The sequence below is a fragment of the Acomys minous genome (genome assembly GCF_964271855.1).
Source record: "Acomys minous genome assembly, chromosome: 12".
NCBI classification, from domain to species: Eukaryota; Metazoa; Chordata; class Mammalia; order Rodentia; family Muridae; genus Acomys; species Acomys minous.
Genome location: NC_140493.1, coordinates 46,248,926 through 46,267,074, shown reverse-complemented (window position 1 = coordinate 46,267,074; position 18,149 = coordinate 46,248,926). Strand labels below are relative to the sequence as shown.

The 18,149-nt window shown below is 39.8% G+C and overlaps 1 long non-coding RNA gene across 2 annotated transcripts in view; it reads left to right on the top strand.

Moving 5' to 3' along the window:
- The window catches only part of LOC311579828, a 107,324-nt gene that overhangs the window by 22,829 nt on the left and 66,346 nt on the right, over positions 1-18,149 (top strand). The gene's annotated exons all lie outside the window — the stretch shown is intronic.

The window sequence follows — 18,149 nt, the reverse complement described above, 5'->3', positions numbered from 1 at the left end:
GGGATAATAACATTCTGTTGTCAAAATCATCCAGTCTGTGGCCCTTTGTTATGAAAAGTCATATGATTTGATATAAAAAGTGTGAACTATCTAAGCTCTTTAAGATATGTCTTGCTTGTTGTGGAGGGACCATAGGAAAGGGAGACTCTACCCTGGTCCATCCTCTACCTTCCTCCAATATAAATCTTTACTCCAGCTCAAATCCCAGTGTTGTGGCATGCACCTTTAGTCACAGCATTCAGGAGACAGAGGCAGGATAATCTCAGTGAGTTCAAGACCAGTGTAGTCTACATAGTAAGCTCCAGGACAGCCAGGGTTACACAGAGTAATTCTATCCTCAAGAAGAAGAGGAGGAAGAGGTAGGAGGAGGAGGAGGAGGAGGAGGAGGAAGAGGAGGAGGAGGAGGAGAACAAGAACAAGAAGAAAGAAGAAGAAGAAAGAAGAGGAACTCCAGCCCCTATAACCTTCTAAAAGGTGTCTTGCTTTCTAGCCTTGGCATATGATCTCTCTACCTGGACTATCTTTCCAGTAACTGTCACTAAGCATCTCCTTCCTACACTGTAACCTTGTCTAGGACTCGCTGATAGCTGGGTTCCCTTCGCAACTGGAAGAATGGGAAAGTGCCGCTCCCCTGGTTCAGGCAGAGTGTTTCTTCTATCATTGTAATCCTCTTACCGTGTTGACACATGCCCTTGATCCACATGACTTAACAAACTATTACAAGCTGTGTGGTTTATAAATATCAGAACTATATTTCTTACAGCTCCAGAGGCTATCCATCAGGAGAAAAAGGGTCCCAAGAGCAGTCAAGCATCAGAGACACCCCTATTCCTACTATTAGGAGTACCACAAAAACACCAAGATACAGAACTATAGCATTCATGTAGAGGGGCCTAGGTCAGACTCATACAGGCTGATTGTCACTTCAGGCTCTGTGAGCTCTTATCATCCAACTTAACTGATTCTGTGGTCTGTGTTCTCCTGGTGTCCTCAATCACTCAGGCTCCTACAATTCTTCTTTCTCATACTCCATGGGATTCCCCCCCATGTTCTGCCTAATATGAGTATAGGAGAGAGTATCAATCAGGTGCCATTTCATTTCATTGACTTTTTTTTTTTCTGCCAGCAATGTTTGGTTCTATCCTAGGTTCCTGGGTTATCCAGCCTCTGGTTCCTGGCCATCCAGGCAGTGTCAAGTGTGAGCTCCCTCTCATGGTGTGGGCCTTAAGTTGGATCATTCCATTGATAGAATGATTTTTAAATCCACAGGGGACTGAAAACATGTGGGAACAAGAGAAGCCAAGAGGAAAAGTGTAGGCAACTCCTATGGGGGCCAGTGTTTGACAGGCAGGCCATAGTTCCTAGCTCTGAGAACACTGTAATCACCTGGACTGAGTATTTGTATTAAGGGGGAAAAAAAACCAGAAAAGGTCCAGGATAATGTTAGGTAGAGGAAGTATAATAAATGCTTTGTGAATAACATTTGGCGGGTAGAGGGGCCATTCTACTTTGCTTTCCTCTATGGAAATTAGACTCTCTGACTCATAACTTCTATATAAAAATTGTATAATCACATTTCTGTCTAGATGATGATTTCCTGCTTACTTCCTCCCTGTGGTGTAACTTGGCAAAGGTTGTGAGAAAGAGTCAAATGTTGCCTGGATCAAAGGATGACAACAAGGTGTATTGCTATTATCAGCAACGACTTAGAAAAGGGGGACTATTGTCAGACTGAGGTCTTTGTCTTCCAGCTTCCTGAATGAAGACAGGTGTAAAATGTGCGGGACACGCATGACTCATAATGCCTTACACAACTCGTATAGATTTCTCAGAATATGTGGCCGGGTGTTCTCATCATTAACATTTGAAAGGCTTATGTCGGATGTTTATATTGGTTTAGTAATTTCTCAGTATTCTCATCTTCCTAAAAGCAGATAGAAGTATTTGCAGATAACCACAAGCTTCTTAGATGCTCTGGTTCAGGCTAACTACCCCAAACCATCACCATAGTATTGCAAAAAACCTTCAATGCTGTGTAGGGTATAAAGTATCCTGTTCCCTTCTTTGTTCTTAACATTCCAAAAGGGAAAGGGCGATATTGGCTTGTCAACTTACTGGGTACAAGGAGAGTTTTAAAAATATAGTTACCGGCTGAACAACCTGTTCCCTTCGGTCTGATGCAGTTTACTTTTCATGCTGTGTGTTCTGTTCTCCAAACACAGTGTCTCGTTCCTGCAGGTGCTCTTCAACTTCTGAAGCCTTCCAACCATCCTGCTCATCTTTCTGTGCCATCTCCTTCCCACCTCCTGTTTCTTTCCTTTTTTGGTACCTTCCTTTCCTCCTCTTCCTTCTTTCCCTTTCCCTCTTGTCATTACAGCTTTTCAGTTAAAGCACAGTATATGCCCTCGGCCTTCCAGTGAGTAGAAGTATAAAAACCACAAATGACTTTATGGAGCATTTCTACATGTATTTTAGTTTCCCAGTCTTGACCCTTATTACTCAAAATTATTAGTACCTACTTTTACAAGTGCTGAAACTCTTGAGTAGCATTTTGCTCTTTCTGTTCAAAAACTATCTCCCAGCAAAGTCGTTCATTCATACTCAACATTATTTGCTTACAAACTTATTTCTCCGGTTTGTCAACAATCCTTGAACATTACCCTTATCAAATCACTTTGTTCTTAACTAAAAATTGAAGCTGGCAGGCCTTGAGCCTTAGACTGTGTATTTTGTAGAGTCTGCTGTGATACTACCAACTTTGACAAGTCTACATGAGCCCCTCAATACCAGCTAGTTACAAGGCAGGTCCTTCAGAAAACTGTTTTCAAAGTTCAAGAATGATTGAATACTATTTGAGTTTGAATGCTTTACACCTTGGAAAACTTCATCTCATCACACTCTAAATGCGCCCCCCTCTCTTTCTGTCTCAGTCAGTTTTTTGTTTTTGTTTTTGAGACAGAGTTTCTCTGTGCAAAAGCCCTGCCTATTTTGGAACTCATTCTGTAGACCAGGCTGGTCTAGATCTCATAGAGATCTGCCTGCCTCTGCCTTCTGAGTGCTGGGATTAAAAGCCTGTGCCACCACACCCAGTTTCATTGGCTCTCTAAATAGGTAGAATACATTTATTGGTCTTGTTTCATAGCCACATATGAAACTATTGCTCTGGCCATAGTTGTTAAAAAGGAATTACTAACAATATACAGTAGTTAACATTTAAGCAGTGTAGCGAATGAGGTGCTGCTTAATTTGTTATTTTCTGATTTGTAAGGCTATATACATTAGAGTTCAGACTTCTTCCTTTATGTCCTTAAAACTTTCTTTAAAGTGTAAGCAAAGCCTTTTGATGAGAAACATAGCAGAAGCAGAATGCTTTTGCTGTCAGTGTTTCCTTGGACAGAACAGTATGCGAAAGTGACACTAACTCAACACTTTACAGTCAGGACACTTTCCCTCTGTCCCTCAACTCCCCATATGTGCAGCAATCAGCTGCATCCTTGCCATTTTAGGCTTCCTGTCAGTCTCAATTTTACATTGGCTTTTCCCTCATATATAACTTCCATGATTAATTCTCTGATCCTCCCTCTCTCATCTACCTTCTCCAAATTGCTGAACTACTTTGCATTCCCCATCACTAGGTCATTATTCCAAGCTTCACGGATAACTCAGTAAGAGAATTCAGCCAGCCAGCCAGATAGGAGATGGCGGCCTGGACCGAATGCTGCATGCTAGTTTTCTTTCCTGCACTACTGTCTTTGCAGTGATCTTTTTCCTGCTGTTTTGCTGATTCCTGACATGGGGGTGGGGATGGTTAAAAATGGATCCAGAGAAAGAAGGGCAGGTTTGCAGAGCCTTGCTGCTGGAGACTACTCATGTCAGGAAGGATCCACGTCAACTAGACAAAGCAACTCTAGGTTTCCAAAGTGCAATGTTAAGTCGCATCTAAAAGGCATTTACTAATGCAGGGGAACCATGAAAATCGTGTCTGGCTGGCTTTCATCTTCAAACCTCTGAGTCAGTAATACACCAGAGGAACGGGACAGCCAAATCACAGAGGACAGCATGTGTCTACAAATCATAATCCAGTGATTGTCTCATACACACAGATGGGTGCTCCAGAAAGATGAAAATGATGAACTTCTCCAGACAGCAGGATTTCTTCCCCTAATCAGTTTGTTTTTATTTATGGTGTTCCATGGATATTTATTAAAGAGGCCCCTACAGTCAAAAATAAGGAGTGTTAATCCTTATCATTTAAATGGAGGTAAAGGTCAACATCAAAAGCCGAAAGCAGATCACCTAAGGAGAGCATCAGACTAGGATGCTCATGGACCCAAGGGCAGAGCTTTCCAAGACATAAAACAATCCCAGTCATCTCCAAACATCATCTTATGTATTTGGGTTTTAAATTGCAGAGAAATTATCTGCAGTGTGTGTGTGTGTGTGTGTGTGTGTGTGTGTGTGTGTGTGTGTGTAAACAAACAGAAGCAAGTACTCTTGAGAAGCAGTTATTAGTTAAAAATATTCAATTCAGTTCAACTGACATGCTTTGCATCCAATTTGTTGTTTTTATTTTATTTAAATACCAATCTGTCCAACAAGAGACTCAAGGAGGAAAACGCATTAGTTAGTGCACTCTGCAAGAACTAGCAACCATTGTAAGAGTGGTTCAGAGATGACAGAGGTGAAAAGGGGCTATGACCCTTGGTGTACTTACCTAACCATGTAGATAGAGGGAAGAGGGAATGGCATCAGCCAAGTTCTTGTTTGTAAGGACAAAAGTCATTGGCTTTGATTATCTATTACTGTGTTGTAATATACATCCAAAATGGTGTCTAAAAACAGGTCATGTTTAGATTCATGACTCTATGTTTGGATAAGCTGATACAAGCAGTCCTAGCTTGTTACAGCTTATCTGCTATCTGATGGTGTGGGGTTCAACATTGCTCAATTCTGTCGACATAAAGCACAACTCTCAACTCAAAGATGAGAATTTACTCTTGAGCCGAGGAACATGGAGCCTGCCCCAAAAAGTATGTCCCAACGTAAAAACAGTTTCATGGAGTTTTTGTGTTTATAGAACAAATGAAAATCATAAATCAAGGTGTTTTTCAAATACATTGTTGGAAATATCAGCTATGCAGGTTGCAGTAAAGAGAGATGGGTAAGACCTCTTTTGTAAGGATTCACAAGCTATCTGATGATATTCTTAGCTTAGGTTGGTGGAAGCTAGTGATCTGTTATGTAACTCCATTTGGAAAATGCATAAGTTACCATGAATGCTCATGATAATTTGACTCTGAATCTGCAACATTCCAACTCTTCCTAGTCATGAAGCTCTGATCAGTTTTGTAGAGCTTTAACATAGGTGAGGCAACCCCTAACCCCACCTTGCAGGAACTTCAATTCAAATTTCCATGGCTGACAACTGATGCTGAGTATTATCTGTGAACCCACCTGGGGCTGACTACCAGGGCAATCAGTGCTGAAGAAACATAGTTTTAAGCAAAAGTTTTTTGAAACCTAGAACACACACACAAGACAGCTTTGTTATCAGAAGAGCTCTAAGCCAAAATGTGGTGACACCACAGGCAAGTCACTTAGACACTGCAGAGTCTTTCAGCTCTCAAATAGCAAAATGTACACAAATTTGACAACATCATTTGTCAGAGTTGATCCGGAGTTTACCCAGCAATTGGGAACTTCTTTTGTGTTAGTTAATTGGCTTGACATGAGGGGGTGAAATCCCCACAAAATGATTTGAATCATTTTACTGGAGGAGTTTTGCAATTTGCAGAAAGCTACCACAGCAGTTAGGTGCCTGCATTCTTGGGAAAATTAAGAGATGAGTGTTTCCTCCCCCTGACATTTACATTTCAAAGAAGGGTTCTCAGGACCTAGAGAATGGCATTCCCTCGTTTTAAAGCAGACAAAACGTCCATTTAACTCTTCAAAGGGATTTATATACATTTCAAAGAGAACAGAAAGTGCTTAGAATTCCGGGGTTCCTAAGGTAAAGCCTGTGAGAATAGGAGAAAGAGATCTCCCTTCCCTTTCACCAGGAAGAATTAAACCTCTTGCTTCTGGCTTAATTTTTTTTTTTCCTGGCACAACAGGAAGTCTTTGCTTAAGCTGACTTGGGGGTGAGATGTGTGTGTGTGTGTGTGTGTGTGTGTGTGTGTGTGTGTGTGTGTGCCCCCAAATGAGAGCTTCTCTAGAGCCTTCAATCTAAGAGACAGGTATTAATAGCAACTGCAAGCACCCCTTTGATTTGGTCCTAGAAATCAGTGTCATCCCACCCCTTCCTCTCCCAAGACAAGTGCATCTGTATGGTTGAGGATACTGCAAAGTAAAGCTCATAGAGAACAAGGTGAAGTTCCTGAAAAGAACTGCCCCTTCCACTGAACCTCCTGTAAGGCTGATTCTGACCTCAATTATGTGGCAAGGTTGGAATGTTGCAAGTCCAGAGCCAAATTATCTTGGGATATTGTTAGTTCCCTTAATGGGCATTTATTGCCCTCCTTTGTATCTGATCTAACATCTTTGTGACCAATTGGTAAAATTTTTCGAATTTAAGAGTAGACTTCTACTTTCAAGTCAACCAAAAAGCCAAAAATACTATCAGTTGCCCCACTTTGTTGTATCCTATGTATTAGGATTTATGCGGCGAAGCTGTATGGCAAAATCAGAAATCACACCGCAGCAGATCCACGTGAGAGGATTTATGGGCGGGTGGGAGGCGGGTAATATAGAAACTATCTCTAGAGACACATGAGGGGAGAGAGAGAGAAGGACGATGGGAGGAATAACCTTTATAAGACAACTCAGTGCATGCGCAGAAAGTATACACGTGGGTTAGGGGGCATAAATCCTGCCGTCTGGTGTTGATGTGTTTCTAGGTGGCTTTGAAGTTGCCTGTTTTCTCCGGATTGTCAGGGCCCCTGGAGTGGCTGCATTGCTGCCCAATTACCAACACCATGTACCTAATGATAACACCAAAGTATTTGAAAGTGCCTTGACTTACAACTTTATATATTCTGTTACTATAACATGTCATCAAGCTATTGTCATATTGAACCATAAAATTTGGGGTAACCTAAATCTGTGTTCCCATGCCATGGTCACCCATATTTGGTTCCAGAATAAATTACCTCTTATCATCCTTTGAGGCACGAGTTGTGTATTTATATTGATGATAATAATCAGACCTACCTAGCAGGGTTTGAGCAGAAAAGGAATCTGTGAAAGTGACCAGGGCAGGCAAGCTGTAGAACCCTGGCAGTTGTCTGGAGGAGGAGAATAGGGAAGAGAAAGAGAAAAAGCCAAGCCAGCATGGCGGTCAGATACTCAGCAGACAGACAGCCACATGGTAGGGGTGGGAACCTTAGAGAAAGCATAAGGAAAGCTAAGTTACCAGTAAAGGCATACATAGGCTTTGCCCAAAATCTGAAAGAGATAGACAGAGAAGAGGAAAAAGGAAAAGTACCATTTTTGAGTCAGGATTCAGGAAGGCAGGCAGATCCAACATAACTTCATGGCAGCTGACAGATGCTGAATCAGGGAACAAGAATTCTGAAGAGAAAAATGTTCAATCTCTCATTAAAGGCTTTATTATTCCTCTTATTTCTTTCGCACTCCTGAGCTGTGGTCCTTTGGTCAGGTGACTGACCTCTTCTGCCTAATTAACTCTTTACATTTTAAAAATTCATTTCTAAAGTTTCAGTTAATTCACTTTAAATCCGAATTATAGGCCTCTCTCTTGTCCTGCCTTACCTCCACGAGTCCTCAGAAAGCAGAAGCCTTCCTACCCTATCATTTGACCCCAGCCAATCAAGTCTCATCTGGACTCTCTGCATCCTCTTCTTCTGTGGCCCGGCAAGACCAACTTGCCAGGGGGAGGTGATTAGCGAGTGGGCACCAGAGTTCATGTCAGAGGTAGCAAATCTCCATATTACAGGACCCACAAAGTTGGGTGTGAGTCTTAGCATCTGCTTTGATATCACACTGGGTAGAGTCTTTTAGGAGACCTCTATGGTATACCGCTGTTCTGTTCCTTCTCTTCAACTGCTTCTGGTGTCTATTCTCTTTGCCCTTCTGAATGAGAATTAAGCATCATCCCTACAGTCCTCCTTGTTTTTTAGCTTCTTTAGGTCTCTCTGTGGGTAGTTATCTTATATGGCAAATATCTGCTTATAAGTGAGTATATACCATGCATGTCTTTTTGGGTCTGGCTTATCTCACTCAGGAAGATCTTTTCTAGTTCCATCCATTTGCCTGCAAATTCCAAGATTTCCTTGTTTTTAATAGCTGAGTAATATTTCATTGTGTAAATGTACCACAGTTTCTTTGTACATTCTTTGACTGCGGGACATCTAGGTTGTTCCTAGATTCTGGCTATTACAAATAAGGCTGCTATGAACATATTTGAACAAATGTCCTTGTTGTGTGGTGGAGCGTCTTTTGGGTATATTCCAAGGAATGGAATAGCTGGGTCTTAAGGTAGCCCTGTTCCCAATTTTCTGAGAAAGTGCCATACTGATTTCCAAAGTGGATGTACCAGTTTGCACTCCCACCAGCAATGAAGGAGTGTTGCCCTTGCTCCACATCCTCGCCAGCATGTGCTGTCACTTGAGTTTTTGATCTTAGCCATTCTGATGGGTGTAAGATGGAGTCTCAGAGTCATTTTGATTTGCATTTCCCTGATGATTAGGGACACTAAGAATTTTTGTTTTGTTTTGTTTTTTGAGGCAGGGTTTTTCTGTGTAGCCTTGGCTGTCCTGCATTCCCTTTGTAGACCAGGCTGGCCTCGAACTCACATCGATCTGCTTGCCTCTGCCTCCTGAGTTCTAGGATTAAAGGTGTGCAAGTGTTTCTTGGCCATTCAAGATTCCTCTGTTGAGAGTTTCCTGATTAATTTTGTACCCAAATTTTAATTGGATTATTTGGATTGGTGATGTTTAATTTCTTGCATTCTTTATATATTTTGGATAATAATCTTCTATCAGATGTAGGGTTGGTGAAGATCTTTTACCAATCTGTAGGCTGTTGTTTTGCTCTGTTGACAGTGTGCTTTGTCTTACAGAAACATTTCAGTTTCATGAGGTCCCATTTATTAATTGGTGATCTTAATGCCTGAGCTGTTGGTATTCTGTTTAGGAAGCTGTCTCCTGTGTCAATTAGTTCCAGGTTCTTCTCCACTTTTTCTTCTAATGCATTTAGTATGTCTGCTTTTATGTTGAGGTCTTTAATCAATTTGGACATTAGTTTTGTGCATGGTGGTAAATATAGGTCTATTTGTATTTTTCTATATGTAGACATCCAGTTAGACCAGCACCATTTTTGAAGATGCTATCCTTTTTTCTATTGTGTTTTTGGCTTCTTTGTCAAAAATCATGTGTCCATAGGTGTGTGGATTTATTTCTGAGTCTTTGATTTGATCCATTGATCCACATGCCTATTTCTATGGCAGTACCATGCAGTTTTTATTATTGTTGCTCTATAGTATAGCTTGAGATCAGGGATGGAGATTTCTCCAGAAGATCTGTTATTGTATAGGATTGATTTAACTAGTCAGGTTTTTTTTTTTTCCATATGAAGTTCAGAATTGATCTTTCAAGGTCTGTAAAGAGTTGAATTGGCATTTTGATGGGAATTGCCTTGACTCTGTACATTGCTTTTGGTAAGATGGCCAATTTTACTATGTTAATCGTACTGATCCATGAGCATGGGAGATCTTTCCATCTTCTGATATATTCTTCAAGTTCTTTCTTCAGAGACTTGAAGTATTTTTTCATATGAGTCTTTTACTTGCTTGGTTATAGTCACACCAAGATTATGTTTTATGGTTATTGTGAAGGGTGTTGTTTCCTTAATTTCTTTCTCAGTCCCTTTGTCTTTTGTATAAAGGAAGGCTACTGATTTTTTGAATTAATTTTGTATACAGCCACTGTGATGAAGGGTGTTTATCAGCTGCAGAATTTTCTTGGCAGAATTATTGAGGTCACTTATGTATACCACCATATCATCCATGATATGACTTCATTAATCCAAATTTGTATTCCTTTGGTCTCCTTTAGTTACCTTATTGCTTTAGCAAAGACTTCAAGTATTATTGAAGAGATACAGAGAGAGTGGACAGCCTTGTCTTGTCCCTCATTTCAGTGGAATAGATTTAATTTTTTCTCCATTTAGTTTGATGTTGGATATGGGCTTGCTATATACATTGCCTTTACTATGTTTTTGCATGTGCCTTGTATATTCAATCTCTCCAAGGCTTTTAATATGAATTGGTGTTGGATTTTGTCAAATGTTTTCTCAGTATCTAAGGAGAAGATCATGTGTTTTTTTTTCTTTCAGTTTGTTTATATGGTGGATTACATTGATGGATTTTCATATTTTGAACCACCCCTGCATGCCTGGGGTGAAGCCTACTTAGTCATGGTTGATGGTATTTTTGATGTGTTCTTGGATTTGGTTTGCAAGTATTTTATTGAGAACTTTTGCATAAATGCTCATAAGGGAAATTGTTCTGAAATTCTCTTTGTTCTTTGTGTGGTTTAGGTTTCAAGGTGATTTGACCTCATAGAATGAGTCTGGCAATGTTCATTCTGTTTCTGTTTTGTGGAATAGTTTGAAGAGAATTGGTAGTAGCTGTTCTTTAAAAGTCTGGTAGAATTCTATGCTGAATCCATCTGGCACTATTTGTTTTTTGTTTTTAGGAGACTTTTGATGATTGCTTCTATTTTGTTAGGAGATATAGGACTATTTAATTTGTTTATCTGATCTTGATTCAATTTTGGTAAGTGGTATTTATCAGGAAAATTGTCCATTTCATTAAGATTTTCAAATTTTATGTCATATAGGCTTTTGAAATTATGTCAAATTATTCTTTGAATTTCCTTGGTGTCTTTCATTATGTCTTCCTTCTCATTTCTGATTTTCTTGACTTGAGTACTTTCCTTTTGCCTTTTAGTTAGCTTGGCTAAGTGTTTGTCTATCTGTTGATTTTCTCATAGAACTAGCTCTTGGTTTCTTTGATTCTTTGAACTGTTTTTTTTTTTATTTCTAATTTATGGGTTTCTGTCCTGAGTTTGATGATTTCCTATATCTACTCCTCTTTGGTGTGTTAGCTTCTTTTTGTTCTAGAGCTTTTATATGTGTTGTTAAGTTGCTAGTACGTGGTCTCTCCAATTTCTTTATGAAGAACTTTTTCCAGCCCTTTACTCTGAGATATTGTCTATCATTATTGCTAAGGTGTGTTTCTTGTATGCAGGAGAATGATGAGTCCTGTTTTAACACACATTCAGTTAGACTGTGTCTTTTTATTGAGGAGGTGAAGGAATTGATTTTGGGAGGTATTAATGATACATACCTGTTAGTTCCTGGTTTTTTTTATGTTGGTGTTAGAGAGAGAGAGAGAGAGAGAGAGAGAGAGAGAGAGAGAGAGAGAGAGAGAGAGAGAAGAGAAGAGAAGAGAAGAGGAGAGATTGATTCCTTTCTTTTGGTTTTGCAGATGTGGGGTTACTTACTTCCTGTGCCTTCCTGGATATAGTTAGCTTCCTTGGGTTGGAATTTACTTTCTAGTATCTTGTGAAGGGCTGGATTTGTGGCTAGGTACTGTTCAAATTTTGTTTTGTCATGGAATATCTTGTTTTTTCCATCAATGGTGATTGAAAATTTTGCTGGCTATAGTAGTTTGAGTTGCATCTGTGGTCTCTTAGTGTCTTAATGACATCTGTCTAGGCCTTTCTAGCTTTCATAGTATCTGTTGAGAACTCAGGTGTAATTCAGATCCTTTTGCTTTTATATGTGACTTGGCCTTCTCTTGCAGCTTTTAATATTCTTTCATTGATCTGTACAATATTTTGATTATTATGTTGTGCGAGGATTTTCTTTCTGGTACTATCTATTTGAAGTTCTGTAAGCTTTTTGTATGAATATAGGCATCACTTTCTTTAGGCTGGGGGAGTTTTCTTCTATAAATTTGTTGAAAATGTTTTTTGGACCATGGAGCTTGGAGTCTTCTCCTTCTTCTATTCCTATTATTCTTAGGGTTGTTCTTTTTATAGTGTCCAAAATTTCTTGAATGTTTTGTGTCAGAAACTTTTTAGTTTTAACATTTCCTTTGACTGGTGTATGAGTTACTTCAGCCATATCTTCTACATTTGTGATTCTCTCTTCCGTCTCTTGTATGCTGTTGATGTTGTTTGTTTTTGCAGTTCCTATTTTCTTCCCTAGGTTTTCCCATTTCAGGATTGCTTCAGATTGTGTTTTCTTTGTTGATTCTAATTCCCCTTTTAGGTCTTGAGTAGTTTTATTCATTTCTTTGTCCCATTTGATTGAACTTTACTGTAATTCTTTGTAGGATTTATTTAATTCCTTCATCCATTTATATGCATTTTGCTATATTTATTTGAGAGATTTATTTTCCTCCTTCAGGCCTTCTATCACTTTTATCACGTCAGATTTAAAATCCTCTTCTTGTGCTTTTGGTGTGTTAGTATTGACCACTGTTTTCTGTTGGTTTCATATGGCCCTGAGTTTTATTGTTTGTATTCTTGAGCTATCCTCTAGCCATCTGGTTCTCTCTGGTGTTAGAAGGCCTGGAGGTTCCTCTGATGGGGTTGATATTTGTTTCCCTGCTTCGCCAGGCAGGCTGGGAACAGGTGAAGAGAGCTCTAAGCCAAACCCTGCTTGCTGGGGCTCTCCTGAGGCCTCCCATGGTGGACAATGAGTGTTGGAGGCTGAGCTCAGCTCAGTTCTGCTGAGTGTGCTGTCTGAGTCCCAGGTGGGTCAGGCAGGAGAGGAGCAGGGTGAGAGAGCTCTAAGCCCAAAGCTGCTTGGGTGTCCCTCAGGCCTCCTTGGGATGGTGGGCAATGTGGGTTGTGGCCAGGCAGCGCCCAACTCACCTCTGCTGGCAGTCTGTGGTCCACATGGGCCAGACCAATGATGAGAGGGTTCAGAGAGATCCAAGCCCAAAGCTTCTTGGGTGTCCCAAAGGCCTCCTTGGGATGGCAATTAATGTAGATTGTGGTCCTAGCCTAACTCTCCTCTGCTGGTTTGCTCCCTTATTTAACTCTTAAAGGAGGAAATAATGGCATGCCTCCATATACAGGAAGATGGCATTTTTCTTCCTAGGACGTAAAAGCTTTCCTTTAATGGGCCTTCAATTCTACTCTAACATTAGTGAACACTGACTTCCTTTTTTCATAGAGAATAGAATAGTCACTGGAGATTGCAAGGTCCTTTTTGCAGATTCTTAGTTAGGAAACTCAAAGACCATTTCACTGAAGATTGAGAGAGAAATACACCAGGGCATATGAAATGGAGATCTTAGCAGGAACCAGTGTCACCTGGGGGAAAATTCTCCATGATGCAATATATAGGTTGTGTGCATCTTGAACAAAGAATTGAGCAAGACACAGAAAATAAATCACAAAATAGGTTTATTAAAAATGAAAGCAAAAGCAAACACCCACATCAAAGAGTGACAGTAGGTCAGAGCAACCATGTGGCTCAAGAACCCCTCATTTTCCTATCTAGGGGTCTATAATTACACAAGAGAAGGAGAAAAATCTTTGAAAGGTTGACATTTCTTTGGTGTAGATGATTGACACTTATAGTCCAAGTTTTGTTTACTGCTCATGTACCATCCAATGATCCTCTCTATTATAGTCATACACACTTAAGTGGTTTATGAGGATGCACTTTTTTTTCTTTCTGTGTTATAAAAGAAGTCTTTGTATTGCTGGTGAAATCAGTGGGAAGAGATGTCATCTGAAAGTGGTATTATGCAGAACACAAATAAGGCTTTCTATGGATGGTGTAGGCATCCTAGAGACTGAATTTATGGCTTGGGCTAAGCTAAAACTTTAGCCTTTTTTTTTTTCCATTTTTATTTTTGAGATAGGATCTCACTAAGTTGCTTAGGCTGGCCTTGAACTCACTCTGTAACCCAGGCAGGCCTCAAACTTGCAGTCTTTCTGTCTCAACCGTCTGAATAGCTTAAGTCAGGATTTTAACATTTTCTCAAGAAGAGGTAATTTTTCTACTAAATAATAGGTTTGGATTTTAATATATCCTCAGAATAAAGTATTTCCAAAATATCCCCCCAAAACTTTGTTACCTAGGGCTCATGAATGATTCATTTGACTCAGAATGTTTGAGTCTTATCAGAAGAAAATATCTTCTCTTTGTCCATTTTTTTCTTTCACAAGTATTTTATGGTAGCAACTATATTCCAGATATTGTCTAGATACACAGATAGAGAAAGACAGACGTAGTATCTGTCTTTGAGGAGATGAGTATAAGTGCAAAAGATAAAAATAATTAGCAAAATTAAATGTGCAAGATAACTTTTAGCTGAGATTCCTAGTAGGGGAGGATATGGACTCAAGTGACCACTACCTATAGTTAAGCAGGACTTCCAGTGGAAGGAGGGGGGGCACCAACCCACTCATAAAACCTTTGACCCAAAATTTACCTTGTCAAGATGTGCAGGGATAAAAATGAAGCAGAGATTGAGAGAATGGTCAACCAATGACTAGCCCAATCTGACACACACTCCATGGGACAGATTCAACCTCTGATACTATTAGTGATACTCTGCTATGCTTACACACAGCAACCCAGCATAACTGTCCTCTGAGAGGCTCCATCCAGCAGCAGATCAAAACCCACAGCCAAACATTAGGCAGAGCTCAGGGATCGTGCGCAAGAGTTGGGGAAAAGACAGAGAGACTTGGAATGGACAAGAACTCCACAAGAAGACCAACAGAATCAACTAACCTAGGCCTATAGGGGCCCACAGAAACTGAACCACCAACCAAGGAACGTGCATAACCGAACCTAGGACCCCTATACAGATGTAACTGATGGGCAGCTTGGTCTTCATGTGGGTGCCCTAGCAATTGGAGTGGGGACAGTCTCTGACATGGACTATGTTGCCTGATGTTGGATCCCTTTCTCTTAGCTTGGCTCCCTTGCCTGGCCTCAGTGGACGAGGATACACTTAGTCCTGATGTGACCTTATATGTTGGAGCAGGTTGGTGTGTGTGTGTGTGTGTGGTGGTCTCCCCTTTTCTGAGGAGAAGGGAGAGGAGAATGGGGGAAGCAGGTAGCGGGTGAGACCAAGAGGAGAGAGGGGAGGGGGCTGTAATCAGCATGTAAAGTGAATAAATAAATAAATAAATGAAAAAAGAGTTTTAGTTACTAAGGTCTCTAGCAGAAAACAAACAAACACTCCCTTAACAAAGTACATTCCTTTGTGTAGTTCCTTATATATTTTAGTGAAATAATGAGTGTAGCAAATGAATGTATGTGCACTGTGACTGTGTCAAGCGGACAAGCAAAATTAGTCAACACAGGACTCAATTCTGCATATGAAGGACCTACTCTTGTGTTTTAGTTAACTCTTAAAGGTGTAACCTTCTAACAGTGGTTAGAGATGGGGTGGGGAACAGGATTTCAATACATAAATTTTGAGAAGATAAAATGTTAGGTTTCAGACCCTGTTATTATTCAGGCAAGTCCACTGGCTTGCTCTCATGTTTCTAGCAACTGCTTACATCATCACCTGCCACGCCGCCAGGTGCACCAGGTGTGTGCTGCAAATAAAAGGGCCCTCCAGTCACCTCACATCTCTCTCTGTGTCTGCATTCCTTCTCTCTGAGTTTGCTCTCTGTCTCTCTGTCTGCATGGCAGGTTCCCTGACCTCGTTCTCTGAGACCAGTGAACCTGCCCAAGAGTTGCTCCCAATAGATCTGCTTTTATACTCTTAATTCGGCTCAAATTGGCTTACTTCGTCAGCGGAGAAAACCTATTATAAAATCCAGCACACTGATGTTTGTGGAGCCTATGATTGATTTTGTTTGTGTTCTGTGAAAAGCAGGTCACCTTGAGCAAAGGGAAAAGGACTTGCTCAAGAACTCAGATCTTAAAAGAGATGATGAGTGAGTACTGCTTGTCTTATTACAATGAGCTGATTTCTAAGAGTCCAAAACTTTGGGTCTGCAATTTTGCTGTCAAATGGGATGAACCACATTTACATAAAAACAATGCAAACTGATTGCTATTAATGTCATGCATCTGAGCTGCTTAAGAAGATTGTTTTCCTGGTTATCTAGTTCTTGTTATATCAACTAAATCCAATTGTTGGGCAGGAGAAATAAAATTAGCAAGGACAAAGTAGTTTTAGTAGGATTTAGCCACTAATACATGGTCTAGAAACTACCATAAAGGTTTGCTTTTCACGTGGGTGCTCAAAGCATAGTTATATCAAAGATGGAAGGATTCTGCCATATTTATTTCTTCTCTTATTGTCTGTGGAAGTGTTTACATTTAAGAGTTTTAGAACAATGACTATGTTAATTGTTCATATGTCCTCTGGACACCAGTCATCTTGAATCTTTTCTGTTCTGTTTATGTGGTGTATATGTGTTAGAACACACACACACACACACACACACACACACACACACACACACACAAACACATACGCACAAGAGTGTGGATTCTGGAGGTCAATGTCAGCATCTTCTTTAGTTGTTTTCCACCTTGATTTTTAAATAATAATTTTTTAATTTGTTGAGAATTCAACATAGTGTATATTGGTCATATTTTCTCCCATCTCCTGCTAGATATACTTCCACCTTCTTATTCAGCCAGTTTTTTTTCCTCTGTCTCAGTCTCTCTCTCTCTCTCTCTCTCTCTCTCTCTCTCTCTCTCTCTCTCTCTCTCTCTCTCAAGATCAATTTGTCTTTCCTAAACACTTTTGTGTGAGGTCTGCCCACAGAACATGGTTTACTTCCCAAGATAGCACACCCTTAACGAAAACTGACTTTGTCTATCCTGGAAACCGTCAGCTGCCTCGTCTCTCCTACAGGCCTATTTCTTAACCTTTACCCCCCCCTGTGACCCTGAGGTCTAATTTTAGTTCTGGTCTCTCACTATCCTTGACTCTAAAGCCAGAACCTCATGGCTGATGCTGCCAAGTTCTATTGCTTGCTGGGCCTGGAACATGGACTCCTTGTTCAACTACTTCATTAGCTTTCTGTTTTCCATGGTTTCTTTCTTTCTTTTGTTATAGAAGGGTGGATTTATTTGCTAAAGGCCCAGTACAAAAAATGGTTGAAGAAAGTGACTTTTTAATAAAATATACACCTGCAGGAAAAAAAAATCCTAATATACTGCTATTTAGTTAAACAGTAAGAACTTAAGAAAACACTTCAATATCTAGGCACAATTGGTCAAGTATAACCTTCTGATCATCTGTTCTCTTGGTTTTAAAGAGAATTTTATAAACCATTTATTAAGTGTTCTGATTTTTCACTTACAACTCTTTGAAGTCTCTACAGACCTTAAGTGGTTAGACTATTGAGCCATAAAAATTTGAGTTATGTAGTAGTTGAGATTTCTTGATTTTATATAAACTTTCCCTAAGCTCTGGGGATACAAAGAATTGCACTAATTTGTAGAATTTTTTGCATACTGGTGACCAATATACATTTAATTTAAATCTTGTATATAAAAGCTTATGTGGAGGATTGTCTTCTGGTGTTTTTGAAAATCATGTTCATCATAAGATGTAAAAATGCAAATCATAGTTATATTGTAATTTAGTTTACCCTTAAATGGGATGTGTAAATAACTGTGTCTATACTTAACCTATAGAACATTGTGTTCTTTAAAGAGTTATAGTTACTCTCAAAAGGTCTTTAAGGGGAGTGAGAGGTGCCTTCTCTGTGTTGGACTGACTCATAAATAACAGTTAAGTTAAAAAGCCTGCTTAATCTTTAAAGCAATGACAGAAATTATCCATGGTTTCTTTCACTGCCTGAGCTTGACTGTTCTGAAACTTATTCTGTATTCCAGGCTGACCTTGAACTCAGAGATCTGCCTGCCTCTATGGCTTTCAAGGGCTAGGATTAAAGGCGTGTATAACCACACCTGGCCATAACCTTTAAAAATGTTTCTTTTTGCTTTTCTTTAATTATTTTTCACAAGTTGGAATCTCAGCTAGGTGGGGTTTTCCTCTGAGGTCACCACTCCCTCATAGAATTAGGCTTTTCTTTAATCTATTTAGGCTTTTTGGTGTTCCTTTTTTCTCCTCTAACTGTTCACTTTGTATTTTTATTTACTCAGCTTGTTCCATT